The 27345-nt window shown below is 49.1% G+C and overlaps 1 pseudogene; it reads right to left on the reverse strand.

The window, feature by feature from the left end:
* Window positions 1-16212: 16212 nt before the first annotated feature.
* On the reverse strand, window positions 16213-26965 carry LOC120765010 (synaptotagmin-like protein 4; annotated as a pseudogene).
* Between the last annotated feature and the right edge of the window lie 380 nt (window positions 26966-27345).

The raw sequence follows: 27345 nt of genomic DNA on the forward strand, positions 1-27345 counted from the left end.
GCTCTTCCACCCAGCCAAGCAGATGCACACAAGGTTATTCAAAGGCTACTGCTCTTGGCCTCAATGATGCCTCTGCATGAGCATGTGCCATATGTAAAGGAAACGAGAGGGAGAAACCATAGAGTTCAAATCACTCAATACAGCACAAATTCACTTGTATACTGCTGTAAGAAAGCCCATAAAATACCATGCAAGACTATCCTTCTGATGAAATTTTAAAAAAACTTACTAGAAAACTTTCCCAATTTAAGAGAAAATTCTTATCTGCCATGTAAATATAGTTGCAAAAGCTTTTTTTATAGACTTCATGAGTTATACTTTAGAAATATGCATCAGAAATTCAAATTTTCCAAGAGGAAATATTTAAGGAACCTACCAACCCAAACATGATTCTATGAAAACAAGAGGAGCCTCTCCACTTCCAGTAAAAGTGAACCATAAAACCCAAAGCAGTAGCATAAAAACAAATGAGATGTATCTGATTATATGACAAGTCATATACTCACATATTTAGGTGCACTATGTAATAATTCTATACACACTTTTTGTATGCATAGGGATATAAGTGTGAACATGGCAGTGTTAGGTTAATGTTTCAACCTGATGGTCTTAGAGGTCTTCCCCAACCTAAATGATTCTGTGATTCTATGTAGGATATCACAGATACAAGATATAACATACAGTATGTAATATATAACAATATTATCATACCCATGGGAGCACACAGGTCTTGCTGTTAAATACAAGCAGCTAGTGCCACACCAGCCCTAATCCTCCATGGACCCTTGGAGCAAATCCCTTTGGTCCCTCCCGACCAAGACCCTACCACGGGCTAGGAAACCCTTGGAAAGCCCAGAGAGCTGCCAGGATGGGGTGGCAGCCCCAAATCACCAATACAAAACATGTTGTTTACTGGGGAACTTGGCAATGTTCACCTCTTAGCTGAACTCAATCTTACATGCATTCTCCAACCTAAATGATTTGATGATCTTAGGAAAAGCCAAAGAGTGTTGAACTAAGGGCTTGACTAAGACCCAGGGAGCGTGACGTGGTTAAACATGAATGGGAGCTGGCATATTTATCTCTGTCACAAGGCACTCAAGTGAATTTCTCCATACAACAGCTTGGAGTGATTACAATATGAGATGTATAATTTGGTTAGGCTGACCTCAGAATGGAAAAAAGAGCTGCTGATTTCCATAATGTCAGCCTCGAATGCTCAGAGAGGTCAGGGAACCTACAGCAATACACAAAACCCTTTGGAAGTAGTTTAGCTGAGAGATCTGCTGGGATTTGGAATGAGCAGGGACAGCAGACAGGGTGGTTTTGGGGTCCCCACCAGCTCTGGTCCCTGGCAATGCAGAGTGATGCTGGCTGCCTAGGCAGGTATCATGGGTTGGCACAATTTTGTTTTCTGGTTATAGAGAAATGTGAGATGTTTTTTCCCTGTCCTGACTATGGAGTGGTTTGGGAGGGGAAGGACAGGGACCTATCAATAAGCTGGCCAGGATATTGGCGACTAAGTTGACCAATGGGAAATGTCGATGCGACTTTGGAGGGGACATTTAAAACTAATCTGCTGCTGATCGACCCTCTCTCGCTTTGGAATCAGCCATGAGGTAACATCGTGGGTGGCTGGGCTGTGCTCAGCCGGGCCTCTGAGGGCTGCTGCCCGCATGGGGAGGGCCTGGGCTGTCTGAGCCCCTTTCCTCTGCTTCCCAGCAGGGAAGAAAAGCGGCTGCAGTTCGGCAGTGCTGGCCACGTGCTTGGACTGCGGCAGAAGGGGCCAAGACATAGCCCAGCTTAATCGCTGCTGGCAGCAGAGAAAGAAAGCCTGCAGCTTCATAACAACTCTGAGCCGAGCTGCCCTAGCTTGCACGTGGCCCTTGCAAGCCCGGGTGGATTTAACCCTTTCCTAGCAACATGGAACTTTTAAAGCACAATTCTTCCTTGAGAGAAAGAAGAAAGAAAACAGAGGGTATGTAGAACAGACACTGAATGAAGTCAGTTAGATTAGAAGTGAAAGAACTAATAATATTGGAATAGGACTGAAGAATTGGACACTTTTAACCGGAATTCTCTAAGGTAAATTATGGAGAAATGGACTGTTCTTTGCAGCATCTTAGTGTTGTTGGGTAGAATGCTATTCTAATCAAAATTGAGAACTAAAGTAATTGAGATTGATTTAGGAACTTTAAAGCCCCTGCTCCTGGGTTAAAAGGAGGTCTCAGCCGTTGAGACAAAGATGATTTTAGACTAGAAGAAGTATTCATAAATAGTACCCCAGATACACTGAGAAGCTTTGCTGATAGAACATCACAGTCTGCGAAAACTCTGGGCAGCAGCAGATGTGTGACATTGGGAGCACTGGACTATTTTGTCTTGTGGCAAATATCTTCATAAAAAATCTTAGAGAGGCTCTTCTCATAAAAAGTAATGAGTAATTATGTCTAAATAATGAAACTGACTGAAAATCTCAAGTTGTGTCTTTCTATGTTGTTCAATAAGAAAGTTAATAGTTTGTAAGAGGAGAGAAGCGTGTTTTAAAGTGTTGTTCTGTTTTAGTTTAAGCTTTCTTTTCCTCAACTTTCTTTTTTTTCCCCCATTCTTTTAGTGTGTGTTAATAAAACTATTTTTGTTCATTTTTAAGCTTAAGCCTGCTTTGTTTTTTTTTTTTCTCCTAATCTCTCCCTCCCACAAAAAGAGAATAAATACTAAAACCCCTACATTAATTGGTGTTTCCGCCTGGTTTTATTAAATTAAAACCATTACAAATTTGGTGGAGAATGCGGGCAGCAATTGATAAACCTGTGGGATAAGATTGATTAGGAGAATTTAAAAGCAAAGCAAGTATTAGTTAAGTAGAGTTATAGTAAAATATCTAGAAGTGAAGTAGTTTTATTGCTTTAAGTTGATAAAAGTTGTATACTGTATGTGAATTTAATAATAAGTTTTAAATGTGTAATTCCAAAGTCGAGGGGTGGATTATCATGGGTTGGCACAATTTTGTTTTCTGGTTATAGAGAAATGTGAGATTTTTTTTCCCTGCCCTGACCGTGCAGTGGTTTGGGATGGGGAGGACAGGAACCTATCAAAAAGCTGGCTGGGATATTGGCAACTAAGTTGACCAATGGGAAATGTTGATGCAGCAGGGACCAGGAGCCAGCCTCAGGGAGAGGAAAACCAGTGGATGTCTAAAGCTGAGAGCATCACTACTGTTTGGGGGGCTCCTGCAGGATAAAGGCTGGGGCCAGCTCTCCACCAGGGCTGCTCAGGCATGGGAAGGCAGGAGCAGAACCGTGACCTGTGCTTACCTGTTGTGGTGCACATCACATTGCAGGCACAAAAAAGTGCTGAGTTACAGTGACCTCCCAAGGAGAAAATAAGACTGGCAACGCTGCCTGAGAAGTCAGCCTTCCCGCTAGTGAAACATCATCTCTGATAATGCTTTAATTATTCTCACTCCTGAAAATAAGCCTCATTTCATCAGCCTGGCCTGTCTCAACACAGCAAACTTTCTCCGGGTTGGAAATCATCTCCTTTATTTCCCTTTTCCCCTGCTCTATACACAATATTACTCAGAAGCAAGCCAAATCCCTTCCAATTATATATCATGACGTTTCCCCAGCACTGCACTAAAGCAAGGCCCTTCACTTCTAAATGGCATGGTTTATAACAAATTGTCTGTTATACCAGACAGAAACTGATTTCCTCAAACCCAGCCTATTAAAGTGAGTACATTCATTCTGGTTGTAACACACAAAATGTGATTATAACAGACACTTCGGGGGCATTTAAGGCTAGCAGAGAAGAGGAGGATAAGCTGGAGGGGAAGAAAATTGACAAGTAGAGAAATGACAAAAAAAGAGAAACAGCCATGCTGATTTCATTTCTCACAAAACAAAAATCTTTGTGTGTTATAGAAATGTGCTTTAGTTAACACCACCACATAGCCAGAGCAAAAGCTGCTGGTGCTGCCTGAAACAAAAATTGCTCTATTGTGCTTAGAAAACCATTTCCCAGTGAGGAGAACGCTTTACAGGTAGTACAAAGCAGATCTGAAACCAATGGGGCCTTATCCTGCAACTGTTGCTCCCTCAAATAATCCCTACAGCCACAAGGAGCCCCAACTAAATCAGTGTGAGTGAGGATTATGCGGGAGTGTATCAAGGTTGGGGGATTAGACCAGGATTATCACTAAAACCAGTAATTCCCCATCTTACTGATGGTGGCCATCAGCTCAGGAGTCAGTGCTGCCACTTCCCAACACTGCCACCACGGAGCCATCCTGGACCCCCAGAGAGTCAGTCAAGAACCTCTGTGCTAATTCCACCTTGGGACATCCAGCCTCTCAAAGAGGGCTCTCCCACTCCCATGTCACACCTCTTCGCCTCTTGCATGCCGGGTCCTGCCCTGGCCTGGCCACCACGGTGGCTCCAGGGGAGATCTGGGGAAAGAGTGAGCTGCTGTCCCCAGGGTGTTTCCCATCCTGGAGCAGCAAACGAACATCATCTCCCAAAGCAGTGCAAATCTGGAATGCAAAACTGCCTCTGAAACACAGATACAACCATCACACACATACTGTTTACTTTTTAAACCATCAAGTCAAAATCCAAGCATGTAAGTGTTACCCAAGGGTGGCTACTCTACATTCAAGTCATGTCCCTTGGATCCTAAAAGGCTCGGCATTCAGACCAGTTTCCAAACCACCCCAATGCAACACACATTTTTATCAAGGAAGCTGCCTAATTGTAGTATTTCCCCACTAGATGACCACCGATGGCAAAAGTAAAAGAGTCTGCTCTCTGGCTTCGGATGGGATTTTACAGCTTTTATTCTCAAGCCCTGCTCTGCTTTGCTGGACTGTCCCGATGGCTCCCTGGTGCTGGAGAGACCTCGCCCCTCCCCCCGTCGTGGCTTTTTCCCTCAGGGGCAGGGCCCAGAGGCACCACCCAATAAGGGAGAAGTGGGAGGGAACAGGGCTGGTTTACATTTCAGTGTGGGGGATGGGCAGATCATAGGACAGATACATAGAAAAACCATTACAAATCCGATGAAATATAAACCAAATTAATGCATTACAACACCTAATGGCTCTTATTCACTTTGATTTTTAATCTCCTGGTACAACTCCCAGCAATATACATGCAAAACCTGACATCAAGCTCTTTTGGTTTCAAAGCTGACCTCCTCCAGCTCAGAAGGAAGATAAAAAAGAGCTCTTGGCAGCAGCAAAGCCTCTGAGCAGCAATGCCCTTGAAGCTCCAACATGTCCCACTCTCCCTGCTGCAAAACAAGTCCAAACACTAACAGGGGCCAAGCCTCCTGCTGTCAGCCACAATCACAGGAGCTGCTCACAGACGCTTTTTGCTATCACTGCCTACAACCACAAGGATGCTGAGAGGCTGTGGGCAGGCATCCCGAGTGGCACCTTGGCACCCACGGGACCACTGATTCCCAGCAGGGCCAGAACACCCCAGGATATCCCCACTGCCTCCCGATGCTCTCTTGGCAGCCGTACCCCGGCATAGGTAGAGCCGACAGCCAAGCCCAGCCCCACCCAAAGGGAAAAGCTTCATAAGGGTGGTCTCAAACTTCTTTTGCATCCTCAGAGTGGGGTTTCAGCCCCCACAGACACCATTCTTTAATCCTTTCCAGATCACCAGGGAAAGATGAAGAGCACCAACAAACCAAATTATTCCCATCCCCAAGACCTGCCACCGCACTAGAAGAAACATTTCTTGAAGCTCCATAAACAAGCCATCCTTGGGGACTTTTATTTCAAGGCTCCTGACTGATAAAGTAAACAAAGCTCACAGTAAAGACCAGCTACATCACAAACCCACCATTGCTGGGGCAGCACATGTCTGCAGAGGCAATCGCTTACTCCCAGCCACAACCATCATATACCAAGTGACAATGCCAGAGACACATTTACCTAGTATTTTATCTGTTATCAACCTATGCTTTGCCTTTCCATCAGGAAAAGTCACTCCTAGGTGGAGCAGGAATGATATCTCCCTGATGCTGACACCTCATAAAGCCTCCCAAAGGGAAACAACAGCAGCTTCATCACTGGAAGCGATTCAAACCAGCCCAGACAAAGTACCATTGGAAGCACTGCAGGGAATGGTTTGGCTCTGTAAACTCTAGGCAGGGACTGTGTTTATTAAATCCCCACCACCTGGAAGTGTGCCAATAGCACCCTGCACAACCACAGCATCACACCACAGCGCCTGCTCCAGCAGTGACAGGCTACAAGGGGTACAGGACTGCCATGCTCCTCCCAGGAAACAACTTCTATGGAGTTTCTGTCACCCTGTGTGCCAGGACAGGGGTGTCACTCTAGCACCAATGAACCAACTCACCCTCAGGGGTCACTGGGATTTTAGAAGCCAATAGAACCCACACCACCAGCAAAGTAGCTTCACCTACAACAGCTGGAAGCATAACACTGGGGTTCTGCCAAAAATCGACATTCCCACCCTAAAGTAGACTTCCAAACAGTTTCCAGTTGGGATTTCTCCACCCCATACCCTGATTCTGCCCTTTTGTCCAAAAGCACCTCCAGAGAGTGAGCAGATCACCGCCAGGAGGTGTTTGTCTCGCATGAGAGCTGCCGGTCCCTTTGCAGGACTGGCCAACTGCCTGCTGCCCTCCTGCCAGGGGGAAACATTCCACTGACACTCCAGCCACTCATTACAAGAGACAAACTTCTTTCTCCAGGCAAGCTACCAGCTCTTCACAGTGCAGCTCACCTGCACAAGTGATGGGAAAATGCGGTGAGCTGGAGCCACAGGGAGAAACAAGCACCCCATCTTCCTCACAAGAGGGTGGACAAAGCAGGGAAATCGCTGGAGGGCACATTCCATGAGACCCCAGCCCAGCTGTTGTATCAAAGAGAAGCACAGGCAGCACTGCCTTCTGTATGCAGCTGCCTGTTAACTTTATCAGCTGAGTTATGATGTTCCTGATGGTCTTTCCATCCTCCTTGGCACCTGAGACCTCCTACTGCCAGCATACGCTTCTGGATAATGCCAGCACATGATGGATTTTGTGACTGGTGGCAGTGAATCACAGGCTGACAGGGTGCTCCACTGCTCCAGTGCCCATAGCGAGGCACCAGCCAGAGATGCACTCCAGAATCCTCTCCAAAAGACTGCTCCAGGAAGACAGGAATTCCTCAGGGACCACTGCCCACAGCATGCCAACAGCAATGGTCACTCATATGGACCAACACTGGTACACAACCTCTCAGAGCTGGTTCTGCCTCAGTGTAAGTCAAACACCAGAGTTCAGTGAGCATTCTGCCAATACAAATACAGCAGGACCAGGCCCCCAGCACTAGCCCTCTTCAACAGCCCTGCAGAGGGCCGGACTCAGCTCTCTGCAGCACCAGCATGAATTTGAAGCAGTTCCACTGCCTTCAGCAGCAGCATTTTGTATTTACACCAGCACACTGAACACAAAACAGAGTGAGCCATAAATATTTCAGCTGCTTTTTCAGCTTTGTTATTCTGTTCAAAGCAGGAAACATGACAAACCTTTGATTGTTTTGCTTAAAACCAAACAATAATTCAAAGAGAGACAAACAAGCAACATTAAATGATGCCTGTGATGTACAGGAAAGCCAAAGAATTAGAAGAAACTGATGAGGATGATGTGGATCAGAGTGGTCCCTTTCCCTGCCTTCAGCAGGTACCACACATCCCTCCCATGCCAGCTAGGGTCCTGCACAGTGAAGGGACAGCACTGGGCCAGGTGTGCAAGTAGTCATAATGGGGCATCCTGCACTGTCTGCACCCCCAGCACAGCCAGCTGCCTCCAGAGTGTAATAAATACAATAGACCAGATTCAATAAACCAAAATTTAGAATTTTATTTTGAGACAAAATAACAGTCTCCGATAGCCACAATTAAAAGGGACAGCGTCGAACCCCGGGGTTTCGGTACTGGGTGAACACGGTAACACACTCTGTCAGTATGTCACCCCCCAAGTTCACATTTTTGGTCTGGGGCTGTGTGGTGGCCCATATTCTAGAGAAGCTGCAGACTGTATAGAGGAGGCTTACCAGATGACATACCAGAAAGATGGTCTCTTTAACACTCAGGGGAAACTCAACATTCTCCAACAATGATTTAACCGATTCAGAGGAGAAGAAGGAAACGAAAGACTGCAACGCTTCATCCTCTGCTCCTCCTCCCACAAACAGGGTGAATAACCATAACCATGACCCATACATAGTAGGAAAAGATCTCAGCACCTTTATAAACTTCCTACAAATGATTATGATTAAACCAAGGCCAATAGCTACTCTAATCCGTGTCCCTCTGCTGTAAAAACTGCGTATTAGTGACAATATTGGGGCTATCTCTGGATATGCAAATAAACCTAAGGACCACAAAGGTATTAAGACCTCAAAGAAGCCTAAGGATCCAAAACACAGCAAGGCCCCCATCCCAAGAGACATGAGGTCAAACAGCATAATTACTGACTGCTAAATATTAATCAGTACAGGGTTTTTCCACTCTCTCGTGCTCCACGTTGGGCACCAATAAGTTTGTGGTGGTTTCAGGCAGATTTTGGGAGAAACCCTCCCACGGGGCCCCCCTCCCCTCCTCCAACTGGTTCGGGAAAAAAGATTTCCTCAGAGAGAAGTGGAAAAAACCTGTTTATTAAACAGGCAAAGCACTCCCAGCACAATACCCGATGACAAGAGCTTCGTGCCGCTTACGGAGGGATAACAAACTTAAAGAAAGTCTCCTCGAGGGTCGTCACTGTGCTCCACCGCTCCGTCTCTGCTGACGCTGGGAGAAAAGGAGATGTGCAGGGCTGGTCTTGGTGGGGTGAGTCCCCTGTGGAGGCCCCCGGTGCTTCCCCAGGTCCTTAGTCCGGAGAGGTTGGAACAGTTCCGAGGAGAGGACAAAAAAAGCAAAAAGGAAGGAAAAAAGGACAAAAAAAGAAAAAGAAAAAAAAGCAAAAAGCTTCAGCTATTCTACAACATCTAACTACGCTAGCACTAAACTAACTAACTGCCGGGGAAAAAACAACAGAGCTTCTTTCGTCTTGCCGTGTTCCAGCTCCCCCGCTTCAAGGTCACTCCGATGAGCAGAGTTTTCCTGGGGAAAAACAAACTGCGCTTGCCTACCCCCTGCACCCAACAGACGATTGGGGATACACAGTCACCCCAGGACAGGCTGTTGACTTTTATACACTGGTTCGCAGAGAGAAAATCGGGATCCTAAGGCTCCCTCTTCCGAGGCAGCTTCATTAGATATTCATGTTTGGGTTCTGGCGAGTTGAATGGATTTGCGCTGGAGAACAATGTCGTGATTGCTGTGTCTGGGGACGGTGTAGAGATGTTAATGTCGGGCGGGGACGGATAAGATCTTGATCTGATGTAATCATTCGGTCCTCCGGGTTCTCCATCTCCCTTTTCCGTCCTTTTGTGTTCTCCTCTAACGATTCCCGGCAGAAGTCTCCTCGTGTCCCTTTTCGTGTAATTCTTGGCATAGTTTTCTCGTGTCCCTCCCGTGCAATCTTTTAGCAAAAGAATTCCTTTTGCCCCTCTCCGTGCTGTTTCAGTCCCAGTTAACCCGTTGTATACTCGATTAGAAATAAAACTTGCAGTTTACAGAGAATGAATTACATATTATAACATTTAACACGAATTAACTTTAGGACATATATCACAAGAGGAACAGCCACCAACACCCCATTGAACAACCTTTTAAAAAAAACTCCCGTGAAGGCAAGTGTCTTCTCCGTTGAGCATTGCCACAGTCAGAATCCACCTGCAGAGCAGCTACCTCCAGCCTCCTGGAAACGTGGACACAGCCTAGCCTGGCCCATCCCCACCTAGGCACTTCTGAGCATCTCCGCAGTGTCTGGGGATGAAAAATCCACCCATGGCCACACGTCAGGGTTGCCCCAGAACCCACAGGTGAGTGCCAGCTGCTCCCCCCGCCCATCCTCCATCACTGCCTCCCCCTGGGGTGTCCATGTCCTAGGTTACAATGTAAGATGTGCCCAAAGTATGCATTCTATCACCATCTACATGAGCTGTTGAAACTAGGTTGGGCAGTGTTTCCCTTGCCCCCTCCCTCTGGACTCTCTTCTGTTAATGGCACATCAATGCCCTGCTGCATGACTCATAGATACCTCCCTCCAGGAGCTATCTCTGTTTAATGGGCAATCAAGGACCCATTGCAAGACTCATAGAATGATATCAGCCCATTGTGAGATGCTCTGCCCAGGGGGAGGAGCCAAGCATTCCCACCTGGATATAATCCGGGATTTGGGACAGCACAGGCAGCTTTACCCACTGGCTTCCTAGAGGACAAGAGCTAACAGACCTTTCTGCGAGAACACTGCTTCAACAAGACCACTTCATCTGGACTGCTACCACCATGGTGTCAGGTTGTATTCTAACTCTATCAGTGATCTTTTGTACTATTGCATGTGCTTTGTTTTATTTTATTTTACCTTTTTTTTTTTTTTCTCTCCTATTTTGTAGTGAGAAAAAAAACCAGCTGTTTGCTATAATGCTCAACATGCTTTCATATATCTTTTACCTAGCTCTCTACATTTTCCCGCACATGGGGCAGTATCTGCCGGTCTTAATGCTCATGTGTAGACCAGGGTATGGTACCAAAATTGCTTTATTGATCTATTATGTCTATTGTATGATAACCTCTGAGGCAATGAGCATCATTTGGAATATATACTCTATTTTGTTTGCTTGTCCCGGTCCAGAATGCTACATGTGGGGCCTCAACAGTCACACCCAGCCCCTGTGGGGAGGGGTAAAGAATGATTTTTTCCAGTTTTTTAGGCCTGGCACTGCAGTTTTCAAAAGTATTGAGTTCTCTCTAGGTACCAAGGACAGCATAATATTGTTGTTAGTTCTGCTTTGTCTTCTCTGCACGGCCTGCACCATGCTTAGAAATCAAACACTACATGGGGTGGTGCAGCATCTCCTTGAGGAAGTGGGAGAAAGAAACAAATGCAAAACAACGGCATCCGTGTCTATACAAACTGTCACAGAGAAAACAGTATCCGCATCTATGCAGACGGTCACAGAGGAGAAAGGAACCAAAAACAAAGCAACAATGTCAGTACCTACACAAGCTGTCACAGAGGAGAAAGAAACCAAAGGTGCCATCAGCATCTCCACACAAACTGTCACTGAAGCAGAACAGCCTAAACCAGTAGCAGTTGCCCCTGTTCAGAAGAAGAAATCAAAGAGCAAATCAGTCCGCATAGTGACTGGTGAGGATGTGGCAGGACCTTCACACTCAGCAGAAGAGACAGAGCCAGAGATCATCACCCGCTCTCTATCCCTGGGTGAACCGCGTGACCTGCGGAGGGAATTCACCCGCCAGACAAACGAGTCCATCCTGACCTTGCTGCTCTGCATCTGGGACGCTGCAGCCAATGACACCATTTTGGATGGAAGTGAGGCCAGGCAACTGGGATCGCTGTCCCAGGATGTGGTCATTGACCAGGGGATTGGGAGAACCCAACAAACTCTCAGCCTCTGGTAGCGACTGCTAACAAGTGTGAGGGACAGATACCTTTGTAAAGAAGACCTCCAGGTGCACCAAGGAAAATGGAGCACAATGGAACAAGGTATCCGATGCCTGAGGGAATTGGCTGTGCTGGAGATCATTTTCTCAGAAGACGAGAGATTTCCTAAAAGCCCAGATGATGTCCAGTGCACATCGCAGATGTGGTTGAGATTCGCACGGCTTGGACCTGAGATGTACTCCCGTTACCTGGCAACGCTGCAATGGAGGGAAGGTAAGTACAAGGTGGGCATCTTGGTCAATAAACTAAGAATTTACGAGGACACTGTCACCGCCCCATTTCGTACCCATGTCTCGTCTGTGGAAACAAGGCTGGCTGAGCAAGTCCGGAGTTTGATTGAAGAGGGCCATCAGAAACTGAAAAAGGAACTTAAGGAAGAAATTTACCACATCTCGCCAGAACCAACAAGAGTCTCGGCCATTAGGAGCAGGTATCCGCCAGCCAGGGAGAGAGGATACACTCCACGGGGTAACCTCTGGTCTTTTCTTTGGGAGCATGGAGAAGACATGAGGAAGTGGGATCGAAAACCCACCTCCTCCTTAGCAGCCCGGGTACGTGAACTTTAGAGAGACACCTACCACAAGGAGCTCATCTAGAGTCAACACTGCTCCAGTCTCTCAGGCACAGAACTCCAGACAGTATAGGAAGGATGATATGACTGATCCTCTTGAAGGGACCTCAGGAACATATTTACAGGAAGAGAGCAATGTGTACCATGACCAGGAATAGGGGGGCCCTGCCTCTAGCCAGGTAGAAGAAAGGGACAATCGGATCTATTGGACTGTGTGGATCCGATGGCCTGGCACATCTGACCCACAAAAATATACGGCTTTGGTTGACACTGGTGCCCAATGTACCCTGATGCCATCAAGGTATGTAGGAACAGAATCCATTTCTATTTCTGGAGTGACAGGAGGGTCCCAGCAGCTGACTCTACTGGAGGCCGAAGTGAATTTAACTGGGAATGGGTGGCAAAAACACCCCATCGTGACTGGCCCAGAGGTCCCATGCATCCTCGGCATAGACTATCTCAGAAATGGATATTTCAAAGACCCAAAAGGATATTGCTGGGCTTTTGGGATAGCTGCTGTAGAGACAGAAGACATCAGACAACTGAATACCTTGCCTGCTCTCTCAGATGACTCCTCTGCTGTGGGACTACTGAGAGTTGAAGAACAACAGGTACCAATCGCCACAACAACAGTACACCGACGGCAATACCGCACCGACAGAGACTCTGTGATTCCTATCCATGAGATGATTTGTAAACTGGAGAGCCAAGGGGTGGTCAGCAAGGCTCATTCACCTTTCAACAGCCCTATATGGCCAGTGTGTAAGTCCAGTGGAGAATAGAGACTGACAGTGGATTACCGTGCTCTGAATGAAGTCACCCCACCACTAAGCGCTGCTGTGCCAGACATGTTGGAGCTTCAGTACGAGCTGGAGTCCAAGGCAGCAAAGTGGTATGCGACCATTGATATTGCCAATGCCTTCTTCTCCATTCCTTTGGCAGCAGAGTGCAGGGCCCAGTTTGCCTTCACCTGGAAGGGCGTACAGTACACCTGGAACCGACTGCCCCAGGGGTGGAAACACAGCCCCACCATCTGCCATGGACTGATCCAGACCACACTGGAAAAGGGTGAGGCTCCTGAACATCTACAGTACATCGATGATATCATTGTATGGGGGAATACAGCAGGGGAAGTCTTTGAGAAAGGAGAGAAGATTATCCAGATTCTGCTGAAAGCTGGTTTTGCCATTAAATGAAGTACGGTTAAGGGACTGGCTCAAGAAATCCAGTTTCTGGGAGTCAAGTGGCAAGATGGACGTCGCCAGATCCCCACAGAAGTAATCAACAAGATCACCTCAATGTCTCCACCTACCAGCAAGAAGGAGACACAAGCTTTCCTAGGCACCATTGGCTTTTTGGAGAATGCACATTCCTGAGTACAGCCAGATTGTGAGCCCTCTCTACCTGATCACTCGCAAGAAGAATGATTTCCACTGGGGCCCTGAACAGCAACAAGCCTTTGCCCAGATCAAGCAGGAGATCGCTCATGCAGTAGCCCTTGGCCCAGTCAGAATGGGACCAGAGGTGAAGAATGTGCTCTACTCTGCAGCCAGGAGCCATGACCTGTCCTGGAGCCTTTGGTAGAAGGTGTCTGGGGAGACTCGGGGCCGACCACTGAGATTCTAGAGCCAAAGCTCCAGAGGATCTGAAGCCAACTATGCTCCCACAGAGAAAGAAATCTTGGCCACCTATGAAGGAGTTCAAGCTGCCTCAGAAGTAATTGGCACCAAAACACAGCTGCTTTTGGCACCCCGACTACCGGTGCTGGGGTGGATGTTCAAGGGAAAGGTTCCTTCCATGCATCATGCCACCGACACCACATGGAGCAAATGGATTGCCCTCATCACTCAGCGCGCCCATATCAGAAACTCGAATCGCCCTGGGACTCTGGAAATTATAACAAACTGGCCCGAAGGTGAGACTTTCAGATTGTCTTCTGAAGAAGAAGAGGAACGAGTGACACGTGCTGAGGAAGCCCCACCATATAACGAGCTACGGGAGACTGAAAGACAATATGCCATCTTCACTGATGGTTCCTGCCGAATTGTAGGTGCTAATCGGAAATGGAAAGCTGCAGTATGGACCCCCACACGACGAGTTGCACAAGCTACCCAGGGACAAGGTGGATCGAGTCAGGTTGCAGAGCTTAAAGCCATCCAGCTGGCTTTGGATATTGCCAAATGAGAGAAGTGGCCAAGACTCTATCTCTACACCGACTTGTGGATGGTAGCTAATGCTCTGTGGGGATGGCTGAATCGCTGGAAAAAGGCCAACTGGCAGCACAGAGGGAAACCCATCTGAGCTGCTGAGATTTGGCAGGACATCACCACCTGAGTAGAGAAGCTGACCATGACGGTTCGACACGTGGATGCACACATACCCAAGAGTCGGGCTAATGAAAAGCATCATAACAACAAGCAGGTGGACAAAGCTGCCAAGGTGAAACTATCACAGGTGGATCTAGACTGGCAGCACAAGGGAGAAGTATTCCTAGCCCATAGGGCCCATGATGCATCTGGTCATCAGGGGAGAGATACAAGATACCAATGAGCTCGTGACTGAGGGGTGGACCTTACTATGGAAAACATCTCACAGGTCATCCACAACTGTGAGACCTGCGCTGCAATCAAACAGGTCAAGTGGGTAAAGGCTCTGTGGTACGGTGGACAATGGTTGAAATACAGGTATGGGGAAGCCTGGCTGATTGACTACATCACCCTTCCTCAAACCCGCCAAGGAAAGCGCTAGGTGCTGACCATGGTGGAAGCCACCACAGGATGGTTGGAAACCTATCCTGTGCTTCATGCTACTGCTCAGAATACCATCTTGGGCCTAGAAAAGCAAATCCTGTGGAGACATGGCACCCCGGAGAGAATCGAGTCAGACAATGGGACCCATTTCAAGAACAGCCTTATAAACACCTGGGCTAGAGAACATGGCATTGAATGGATAGATCACATCCCTTATCATGCACCAGCTGCTGGGAAAGTTGAATGGTGCAATGGACTACTTAAGACTACCCTGAAGGCGCTTGGCGGGAGGACCTTCAAAAATTAGGAAGTGAACTTAGCAAAGGCCACCTGGATGGTCAGCACTTGAGGGTCGATCAGTCGAGCTGGTCCTGCCCAGTCTGAACCCTTGCACACAGTGGATGGAGATAAAGTCCCTGTGGTACACATGAAAGGTATTTTAGGAAAGATTGTTTGGATTAATCCCACCTCAGACAAAGGCAGACCCATCCATGGGATTGTTTTTGCTCAAGGACCTGGTTCCACTTGGTGGGTAATGCAGAAAGATGGGGAAACCAGTTGTGTACCACAGGGAGACCTAATTTTAAGTGAGAACTGGGTGTAAGGTTTCATTATTTATGTACATGTGTACGTATAAGTATGTGTATATTTATCTATCTAGCTGTAAGAATGTATTAATTTGGGTATGATGTAGATGGTGATAGAATAAGAGGTGGATTATGCCCTAGGTTACAATGTAAGATGTGCCCAAACTATGTATTCTATCACCATGTACATGAGCTGTTGAAACTAGGTTGGGCAGTGTTTCTCTTGCCCCCTCCCTCTGGACTCTCTTCTGTTAATGGCACATCAATGCCCTGCTGCATGACCCATAGGTAACTCCCTCCAGGAGCTATCTCTGTTTAATGGGCAATCAAGGACCCATTGCAAGACTCATAGAATGATATCAGCCCATTGTGAGATGCTCTGCCCAGGGGGAGGAGCCAAGCATTCCCACCTGGATATAATCTGGGATTTGGGACAGCACAGGCAGCTTTACCCACTGGCTTCCTAGAGGACAAGAGCTACCAGACCTTTCTATGGGATCACTGCTTCAATAAGACCACTTCATCTGGACTGCTACCACCATGGTGTCAGGTTGTATTCTGACTCTGTCAGTGATCTTTTGTACTATTGCATTTGTTTTATTTTATTTTATTTTACTTTTTTCCTCTCCTATTAAATTGTTTTTCCTGACTTGGAGTCTCTCGCTGGTTTTGCCTTCAAGCCAGCACACCCGTGTAGCCCAGCTCCTTTAGGATCTTATTTTGGCCCAATCACCTGACAAGGAGGAGGGGACCTAGGCTCAAGGCGGATGTGCCCTTTTTTACTACAACAGCACTGTTGTCTGCATCTGGGGTTGCCATATCTCCAAGTATTTGATTTGGCACAAGCCTTTTGGCAATGCTCAGCTGAGGTCTCCATACTCCTCTGCCCACTGAAGGCTATACCCCCAACAGGACCAGGCAAGGGAGGCTGTGGGCAGCAGGGGCACACCTTGCCATGCAGGGGTAGGAACTCCTCCAGGTGGCTCTCGAAGTTCCAGGCATACTGTGGGACCTCCACCTCCCCCAGGAATGTATTGCGGCCAAAACTATCATGGTGCCACACCAAGAACTGCAGCATCCTTGTGAGCAGGAGGGCCTTGTTAATCTCATACTGGGGAGAGAGAGGAAAACCACTGGTGAGCAGGCAGCAGAGGACAGGGGCATGCTTGGAAAATTCCATCAGCTACAGCTCATGAGCATGAGAGGAGACAGGTTTGAGAAGCAATGGATGTGCACAAGAGCCTGTTCCTCTTTCCTTCCATGCCTGCTGGAACCTCAGAGTCCAGGGCAATGGTGCAGGAGCCTGTACTCTCCCAGTGGATGGTCCTCGGAGCAGGACTCATGGCATCTGGCCATCCCACCACAAGTTGAGCTCTGCCAGCCCACCAAGCCTCAGGTGGTCAGAGCACAAGACCTCAGCAAACCTGGCTGTGGGAGCCTAAAAACCAAACCACAGCTCTTACTTCCTCCTGTGCAAGAGTGCCTGGCCTCAGAGGTGCGCTGCTGTGGAAGATTAGGGACAAGCGGTCGGAAGATATCGCGCTGTACGGGCAGACAGAACCCCTCCCTCAACTCTTAGTTGGTTAGTGTCCTTGATAAGATAAGCAATACCTAACCTGTAACGTAAGCAGACGGATGTGATGTAGCAAACAGAGGTTTTATAACTCCATGTAACCAGTTAATAAACGCCATTAGCCGTCCACCACACTGGTGTCTGTGAGCTGATGGACCGAGCAGCCTGGGTGTGGCTGCCGTGTCGTTCCTGAACCAGGTCGCTACACCTCAGCGGAGGTAACAAGTGGTGCCGAAAAACCCGGGAGTCGCCCTAGAGTTCGGGAGTCGCCTGGACGGGTGAACGACGGCCGAGCGGCTGGTCCAGCTCGGCGGGAGGGACGCCTCCAGACCCACGCAGAGGATGGAAGCTCTCATGAAGGTCGTTTCTCAGATTCATAAGCAGTGGGGAATTGATTGTAAAGCAAAAGATTTTACCCTCGCAGTGACGAGGCTTTTGCAACTTAGTATTATTGATCGTCCGGTGGATATCCTCCACCCAGATGTTTGGGATCAATGTACTAAAGCTCTTGCCGAAGACACAATGTCTTCCAGCTCAGGGAAATATCTTAAAGCATGGGGGAGGGTCGTAAAATCATTACAGAAGGCATTGCATGAACAGGACACCTGGAGAGCTGCGCGAAATTGTTTAAAGGTTTCCCCCCAATTAGGTATCGCAGCAGCAACGCAAACTTTCTCAGAGGGAACTGTTGTTGAGAATTTTCAGAATGTAAAAGAATGTACTCTGAATGTTAGTGATAATGCTCAGAGTGTTGATGAAGTCGGTTTGGCTGAATGTATGGGCTCGGGATCAGAAGGTCAAGAGCTTGCTTCGAGGCCCCTGGGCTCAAGGCTGCTCACTGAAGAGATAAAACAGATGCAGTCATTTTACAGCGGTCTAGCTGAAGAAGCTAGGAATGCTGAAAAAGTGGGGGAGGGACCTCCACCTTATGCGCCTCAAGATAGCGCTGAAAACAAAGAGAGCTCGTTTGCTAATGCGGGGGCGCGCGAGCAGAAAAAGGGAAGAGAGTGCAAAGAGAGAGCTGAAGCCAATCTTTGCCAAAAAGCGCGTTTTTCTAAGGCAAGAAGCTCCCACAGCAGGAGGCGGGGGGAGCGCAGGTACAGGGGGCGGCTCAGCCCTGAGAGAAAGGGGCGGGGGCCCAGGGGGAAGGAGTGGCTCAGCCCCGAGAGAAAGGGGCGGGGGCCCAGGGGGAAGGGACGGCCCAGCCCTGAGGGAAAGGGACGGGGTCGGAGCCCAACCAAAAGGCTCCAGAGCCCGGAAGCAGCCAGTCAGTCGACTTCCGGCTCTGACTCGGACTTCAGCTGGGACTGGGACACCCAGTCCTCTGCAGCCGGCTCTGACTCCGGCTCTGACAAAGAAGAAGAAACAGTATATAAAATCAGTAACAACAATGTTTCTACTTGGGCTGAGGGGAAGTCAGAACAAACTCCCCTCACAGACTGGAAGAAGATAAAAATGGCATGCTTTAAATGCAGCCAGGCATTTAAATTGGGCAAACGTGCAAATTATCAGACTCCCACCTTCAGTGCCCCAATCATTCAAACCCTATCAGATTCTCACAGCATGCAGACACAGGAGAGAGGCCACATCTGGCACCTCCTCCTCATTCAGTCCTTTAGCTATCTACCAAAAACCTAAGTCAGATCCTTACAATTTGTTTCTTAGTGTGTTAAATGCTACCTTTTTGTCATTGAACCAATCCAATCCGAACTTTACAAAATCATGCTAGTTATGTTATAATGCAGAACCTCCTTTTTATGAGGGTGTCGCCCTTGATGCTCCTTTTGAATACTCTGCAGCAAACAATCCACACAACTGTAATTGGGACACACCCCGGAGAGAAATTACCCTGAGTCAAGTCACAGGCCGAGGCAAATGCTTTGGCAGTGTAACCGTAGCAAAGCAGATGGGAAATATCTGTACTGAGTTCATCCAACCTAGTCAAAAGACTGATAAGTGGGCAGTTCCGTTCCTATCAGGAATGTGGGTCTGTCAACAAATTGGAATAACTCCCTGTGTGTACCTTAGCAAATTCAATAACCTTGCTGACTTTTGTGTCCAAGTTCTGATTGTTCCTAGAGTCCTGTATCACCAAGAAGAAGAAATGTATCGCTTTTTAGAAGAAACCATCCTGCTCCGCAAAAGAGAAGTAATGACAGGTATAACCATTGCAATGCTCCTTGGCCTAGGAGCCACTGGCACAGCCACAGGTGTTTCAGCTCTCGTGACCCAACATCAAAGACTTTCTCAGCTGCAAATGACAATTGACGAAGACTTACTGAGAACTGAAAAATCCATCTCCTCTCTGGAAAGATCTATCTCCTTGCTTTCGGAAGTCGTCCTGCAAAACAGGCGAGGATTGGACCTCTTGCTCATGCAGCAAGGAGGCCTGTGTGCTGCCTTGAGAGAAGAATGCTGTTTTTATGCAGACCACACCAGAGTCGTGCGAGACTCCATGGCCGAACTGAGAGGAAGACTGGCCCAGAGAAAGAGAGAGAGAGAGGCCCAACAAGGATGGTTCGAGTCACGGTTCAATCAGTCCCCATGGCTAGCCACCCTTGTTCCCACATTAATAGGCCCTCTCACCATGATACTCTTGACATTGATTTTTGGGCCTTGCATTTTGAACAAGTTAGTATCGTTTGTTAGAAGACGTTTAGAGAAAGTCGACATCCTATTTGTCGAACACATGCAATTACCGTGAAGTGTGTTTGTTACTAACATTTTATATTATTTTTGTATCCTATTATACTAACTTTAACAGCTTTTGTATTTTTGACATTTATACTTTTATAACATTTATACTTTTATAACATTTATACTTTTATACTTTTATACTTTTATACTTTCTTATTTAGTCATGAGAGGGGGGGGAAATGTGGGAGATTAGGGACAAGCGGTCGGAAGATATCGCGCTGTACGGGCAGACAGAACCCCTCCCTCAACTCTTAGTTGGTCAGTGTCCTTGATAAGATAAGCAATGCCTAACCTGTAACGTAAGCAGACGGATGTGATGTAGCAAACAGAGGTTTTATAACCCCATGTAACCAGTTAATAAACGCCATTAGCCGTCCACCACACTGGTGTCTGTGAGCTGATGGACCGAGCAGCCTGGGTGTGGCTGCTGTGTCGTTCCTGAACCAGGTCGCTACACCTCAGCAGAGGTAACACGCTGCCAGACTCAGGGACAGTCAGCCAGCAGGGATGGTGAAAGGCAGTGCCAAGTTGTTCTGCCCTGGGGCCCAAAACTGTCTTATTTCTGCCCCTGTGGCATGCTGACCTCCTTCCTGGTATTGTAACCTGCCTCCAGGGGCCAGGAAGCCTTCACCTTGGAAGGAAATATCCAGGGTAAGCAGGACGCCCCTGCTCTGGGGAATGACAGAAACCAGGGGCATGTCCTGTGACACGGTCATATCTGCAGCTGTGCCTCCACCCCATCGTAGCACTGGGGCTTGGCAGCTCAGCCAGAGCACAGCTGGGAGTGCAGGGATTTTGCAGCTTTCAGGGTGCAGTCTCTGTACATGGGTCCTCTGCAGAGACCCACTGCAGAGTTAGGAGCTCACCCCTCCCCTTGCTTGTTCCAGCAGCATCCTCTGAGTATCTGCACCCCAGCCCATCCCCACTCACCTTCAGCAGCTCACTGTAAAGGGGATTGATGGTGTGGCATTTGATGGTCATCTTGCGTTTCCCTTGCCGGGATTTGTCGGGCAGGAGGTAGGTCTTCACATACCTGAAGGGAGAACAGGTAGCACTTCAACAAGGTCCCCCCACAATTAATCCTCTGAGCTCCCCAGGGCAACCCCAGACCTTCTGCCTCACCAGGACCCTCCCACTTACAGCTCCCATCTCTGGTGGACACCCCACAACTCAGCTGGGCACCACCAGTGGTGCCAGCAGCCATCGCCCCCCTGGCTCTCATGGGTTGGAGCGCTTCCTGCCCTTGTCCCCATAGGCCAGCTGGTGACACTCCTTCACGTGAATGAACAGGGTCTGTGTCTTCTGCTCATAGCTCAGGGAGAAGATGACAACCCCAGTGACAGCCACGCTGCCGAAGTCGCCAGCCTCACTGTAAATGCTGACCATGCTCCCCAGCGTGCTCTGGAAGACATGGCAGGGCTGAGCTGGCACAAGATCACCTGACAGTTCCTCTTCATCCTCAGCAAAGTTACTCCCTGTGCCTCTTCTGCACAGCCCCACTCACCTCCCCATGGCCAGGGATGGCCACAAGTGCCTCCCACCCACCCACAGCTCCCTGTAAGAGAGCTGAGATTCTGCATTTTGCTTCCCTTCTAGGGGAAGAAGCCCCCACACACAAGGCTCTTCCAGCTTCCCTCCAGGAGCTGCCTGCCCTGCCTCCCTCCCACCCAACCCATCAGCACTGCCTTTCTCCATCACTTCTCCCTGCAGTGGAGCAGAGCACAGCCATGCCACAGGAGCTCACCGAGGAGATGCCGCTGCGCATGCTGCCCCAGGCCACCCGCTGCTGGTGGATCTCCACCAGGTTATCGATGTCCTCCTCCTCCTCTTGCAAGGAGAGAGACAAGCCACCTGTGTGGGGAGTGGTCAGGCACAGCTGGCAAGACACCCAGCTCCTCCAGCTGGCAGCCATCTCCGGAGCCCTCTGAGGGTCTCACCAGCTCCATGTTGAGACCAGGGACTGACTTGATCCTATCCCCCAAAGAGCCACCTTCCCCCACAGGGTCCTCAGGGCACAGGTTGATCACAGACTTGGTGTAGTCTGCATGTGAGATGGTGAGCAGGAGGCAGCGGCATGGAGCAGGACTAGCAGAGCCCTGCTGCTCCCTCACCAAGAGGCTCCCCCAGCCTCTCCCATCTGCACTGAAAGCCCTTCACAGCCCAAGGAGGAGGAACTGTCAGCACCCAAACCCACAGCACCCGCACATCTCTCACCCACAGGCTTCACCACCCGCCGGGGGTTCTTCTTGAATATCATTTCGTGCTCGTCCACCAAGGTGCTGCTGCGGGTCCCCACGATGGCATCCTGGGGAAGAAGAGTCCCTTCAGAGCAGGGCAGGGCTAGGAGCCCTGTGGGGTGCCCAGCTCCATGCCCCAGGACAGGGCTGAGCCTGCTGGAGCAGCATCACACATCCATCTGTCAGAGAACGCATTTTTGGAGCAGAGAGGGAAGGTCAGGCTGGAGGAAGCAGGTCCTGCTGGCGCAACAACCTGTTTTCCAGGGATGGCTCTCTCCAGGGAGTTCCTCCTGTGGCAGACACAGAAAGGTCTGTCCCAGGCCACAAGCACAGCTGGAAGAACAAGTGGTGGCCAGGAAGTGCTACTTGAGCTGCCTTGTAGCAGTCTAGGAGCCGAGGACCTTCCTGCCCAGGGACAGGCATCAGCCCAGCCAGAGGAGCCAGCTTTCCCTCACTAGACTGAGAAAAACACACTTCAGATGAAGGTCCCATCCTCTGCCAGCCAGTCTTGCCAAGGACAACCCACCCTGGGATCCTCTCACCTGACCCCCACATCAGCAGAACTAGGTCTGTAGCTGTCTAGGCTCATGTTTTCCATGGACTCTGTGTTGCTTTTGCCATCCCGAGGGTCTGAGGCATCTGGAAATGAACTGCAGACAAGCAAAACCACAGGTATGTCCTGTTTGGCAAGGAGGTCAGTCTGAGAGAGCTTCTGCGCCACCGATGATCCGCATGGGGCATCAGATTCCTCTCAAACCCACAGCAGATGAGAGCTGGAGCATGGGGGATGGCAGGGATTCTTACCTGGACCCTTCCCGGGGTGCAGAGGGGCTCGGCTGCCAGACTGCAGAGGAGCTTTTAGGCTTGCTCAGCTGGGCTTTCTGGAGTAGGGTTTGTCCCACAGTCTCTCTTTTGTTTGCTGGAAGGAGAGAGGCATCAGGAGGAACACTGCTGCGAACTCGTTGCCTGGAGCAGGAGTTGCTCCCATCCAGCTCCACGGTGGGCAGAGGTGCACTGGGGAAAGCTGGAGCACCCCAGTGGGCTGCGGGAGAAGGCATCGCTGTGGCACCCCTACCTGTTGGCCTGTGCCGCAGGGACAGCCACACCATGTCACTGCCCAGGTGGTTGGCGAAGTTAGTTTCTTTAGTTTCTGCACAATATTAGGAGCAGTTTTCACTTTTCTCACACATGGGAACATAAACAAACCTTTTGTTTTTCATTCCCTGTCCTTTGTTTGCATATTTCTAACCTGAAAACAATTGTAACTGACAACTGGTCTGGCCACTGGGCTGAGAGGTAGTAACCCCAGAAGCCAATCCACAACCAGACCCACAAATGTATAAAAAGTAAGAAATAAACAGGCAGAGAGGCTTGGCCTTGGGCTCTCGCTCTGAGGAGCAACTCTGCCCTGCAAGTCTCTTGTCTCCATGTGATTGCTTGGCGTGCCACGATCACAACCCTGTCTGCCACATCCCGCAGCTGCAGCTGGGAGGAGAGGAGGTGAGGGGATACCAGCGGGGAGGGGGGTCCGTGGCCAGATGGCAGTGCTCACCTGCCAGCTGTCCCCGGTGTGGATGTGGCAGCAATCCCGCACCCCATTCAGCACCAGGGTCCCATGCAGGGCCTCCATGGCATGGCTGTTCCGCTCACAGACAGGGACAAAGGCAGCTCCTGCATGCACCAGGAATGGCAGCATGAAATAGCCGATGCCTGCAGGTAGGAGGTAGCAGTGGCTGAGGGCAGGGACCTCCAGAGATCCATACTCCTCCCTGAGAGCAGGGCAGGATGCACACTGCCACCCTGGCTCTCCAAGTCTTCTTTGCTCTGGGTTGGAAAAAGCCCAAACACTGGAAAAATGGAAATTTATCCCTTCCTCTTCTGCAAAAGCAAAATATGTCTTGAAAAATGTTTAGAGAAGCTTATTTTACCTTCAGTCTTTGGCCATCAGGTTGAGACCTGCCCAGCTCTGCAGAAGTGTCTAGATTACCATTTAATTTGATTAATCCAGATCAGCTTTGTGGGTGCCATATCCTTTCAGTGTGGCACAAACTGGAAGCACTAACTTCCTTAAGCACAAACAGTGGCAAATCTTTCCCCTGGATCCAAGTGATTCCCCAAACGAGCACTAGGTACAGAGTCTGAGTACAGGACATCCTAAGTGCCCAAAGGCTGCAGGGACACAGGCAGGACAGCAGTGCCAGGAGAGGTGAAGGGCTCACAGACAAGACAGGAGCTCTAAGCCTGAGTATTTTTCATTCCAAGCTAGAAGTGTCATTTCATGTCTACCTGGATGCCATCAGCACCTGCCTCCCCACATCCTCCATCCCTGTTACGTGCATAGAGATCCACCAGGACCTCCCCGGAGCAGGGCAGTGGGGCCACATGCAACTTCTCCATGATGTTGCCCAGGGAGAACGTGCACTTGGTCACATCGAAGATGTACCTGGGAAGACCCCGCCCAGATGGTGAGGGCAGTCCCTTTCCCATACTAGCTGCATCCTGCAGCTTCTGCCCATCTGATCCCGTGCTCCACCCAGCCGTGCTGGCCCAGCAACAGGGTGACACTGGGGGTCCACATCCCATCCGGCATTACTCGTCTTCGCCTGGCCACCCGATGGGCCCCCAAAGCCGAGGTGACTGTCTCCCAGAGCACCGAGTCTGCAACACACCATCCCGGGAGATTCGGGCAATGTGGGCAGCTCAGCGGGCAGGAGCGGGGTGGGCAGGCCCTACTCGCCCTTACCCAGCCTCTCCCAGGGCACAGCCTTGAAGCTGTCCTTGGTCAGCAGCACCAGGTCCCTGTGCCTCTGCCAGGCGTGCAGCACATCCCACTCCAGCTCCTCCAACCAGCTCGCACCCAGCAGCCGCTGCAGCTCATCCCGCAGCCTCTGGGCAGGCGTGCACCGGTGGGTGGCCCTGGAGGGGACAGGGTCCTGCAGCAGGGACGTGGCAGTGGGGCTCAGTGCCCACCGCCCTACGCAGGGCTCGGGGCAAGACAGCTCGGCCCACCTGGATCTGCACCAGCTCACAGGGCATCTCCGGGGGCAGGCAGAGCTGGGAGAGCTTCTCCTCCAGCATGGGCAGGGCCACGCGGCCCTCTGGCACCCACTGCAGCTGGTAACGCTGACTTATTAAAGAAATATGGGTATTGATCTAGTATTGATACCCAACTGTGATGGACAAAAACTCTCTAACAGTTTAAAGTTAGAAAGTGTATGTTTATTACGGCCGGGCAGCAGGCGGGATAGCTCCCTAATACGCACTACGAAATTCACAGGTAATTACAAAGCCTTTTATTTACAAAAGTATTGAATACCCAATATACAAATACATATTCATAACCCTGTCACCTCCCATTCCTCGCTTCTTATGCTAATTGGCAAAAAAGGCTATTAAGCATGCGTAGTTTGTTTCCTAAAATGAGTCGGGGGTCTATTCTGGGGAGGGGTCACCAAAAATGAGGAAGTAAGATGAGTCTTCCTCATCCTGACCTTTCTACCTTTTCAATGCATTTGTGATAAATGAATCCTTGGTAGAACTTATAGTTTCCTGTGTTGAATGGGTTCTTTAAGCAGGAAGTCTGTAGTTATCTTTTATTTACCGCATTTTGTTTTTCATTACAAGCACAGTTACATAAACATAAAGCTGACAAGCAATGAGTTACTAAATCCAGGATAGCTTATATAAGATCCTGCTTCTGTTAACTGCGAACAAAGCTTACCTATCTACTTCAGCTAATTCACCAGCTTGTTATAAATTGCACGACTCAAGGTTTAGTCCCAATTAGAATTTTATTAATTACAGCAAGCGGGGCATAAGCAAATGCAGCGCTGGGCGACAGGGGAGTCTGTGCTCCGCCAACTGCCGCGCGGTTTTCAGGTTTTTAGTCGCTTTTTATACAGTTCCTTTTCCTGTTGACGTGTCTATTTCATAGCACTCTGCGCATGTGTCATCTTGTTGCTAGGGGGTCGTTTTCTGCCTCCTGGTGGTTGTTGGATGAAGGCAGTGAGTCTTCCTCAGATGTCCCCTAGGCGACTCGTCTCCTTATTTGGTATAGGAGTTCCTTTTCCTGAAACTCAAACGCTTGTTAAGCAATAACATATAGGGATTTCATTGAAGGTCATGAAATTTCCTGTTGTTTAGTCCTACGTTTGCAATTTCAATGAACAAAGCACATGAAATTTCCTGTTTTTTAGTCCTACACTTTCCGTTTGCAATTTCAATGAACAAAGCATTAACCCTGTAACGGGTTAATGCTTTGTTCATTGAACTTGCAAACACAGGATGACTCATGACTTTTTAAACTTGCAAACACAGGATGACTCACGACTTTTAAGAGAACCTTTGAACTTGCAAACACAGGATGACTCATGATTTTTTAGACACATGTGCTATTGCTTAACAAGGCTTTTAAGTTTCAGGAAAAGGAACTGTAACTGTTTTCGGAAGATAGAAGACGGCCTCCTAGCAACAAGATAACACACATTGTGAAACCGACACGATAAAAAACTGTATAAAACGGGACTGGAAGACCGTAACCGCGCGGCAGTTGGCGGGGTGAAGACCCCCTGTCGCCCAGCGCTGCATTTGCTTATGCCCCGCTTGCTGTAATTAATAAAATTCTAATTGGGACTAAATCTTGAGTCGTGCAATTTATAACAACCCGTCACAAACTTATTATCTTAACTTTCTTAAAAATCCTTAATTCTTTAAAATTAATGTCTCAACACCCGTCTGAGAGCTGGTCCTCTTCCAGACATTCCCTGCGAGGCAAGGCATAGCCAGACCCCTCACAGCCCCGCAGACCCTCCTGCTGCAGGGTTGGGCCTCTGACCGTCCTGCCGGAGCAGCACAGGGCTCCCATCCCCTCTCGTTCCCACTGCCCCTTACCTGAGGCGCTGGGCGAACCTCCTCTCTGTGGCCAGCGCAGGGACACGGATAGGGACGTCCGTGGCCTCCATCTTGCTGAGCCCCAGGCGGTGTCATGCTCGCCAGGGGCTGTGCCTCGGGGCCGGTGCCCGAAACGGCATCCCTGAGGCGGTGGTGATTTATTAAAGAAATACGGGTATTGATCTAGTATCGATACCCAACTGTGACGGACAAAAACTCTCTAACAGTTCAAAGTTAGAAAGTGTATGTTTATTACGGCCGGGCAGCACGCGGGATAGTTCCCTAATTCGCACTGCGAAATTCACAGGTAATTACAAAGTCTTTTATTCACAAAAGTGTTGAATATCCAAAATACAAATGCATATTCATACCCCTGTCACCTCCCATTCCTCGCTTCGTATGCTAATTGGCAAAAAGGCTATTAAGCATGCGTACTTTGTTTCTTAAAATG

This window comes from Hirundo rustica, chromosome W (genome assembly GCF_015227805.2).
Source record: "Hirundo rustica isolate bHirRus1 chromosome W, bHirRus1.pri.v3, whole genome shotgun sequence".
Classification (NCBI taxonomy): domain Eukaryota; kingdom Metazoa; phylum Chordata; class Aves; order Passeriformes; family Hirundinidae; genus Hirundo; species Hirundo rustica.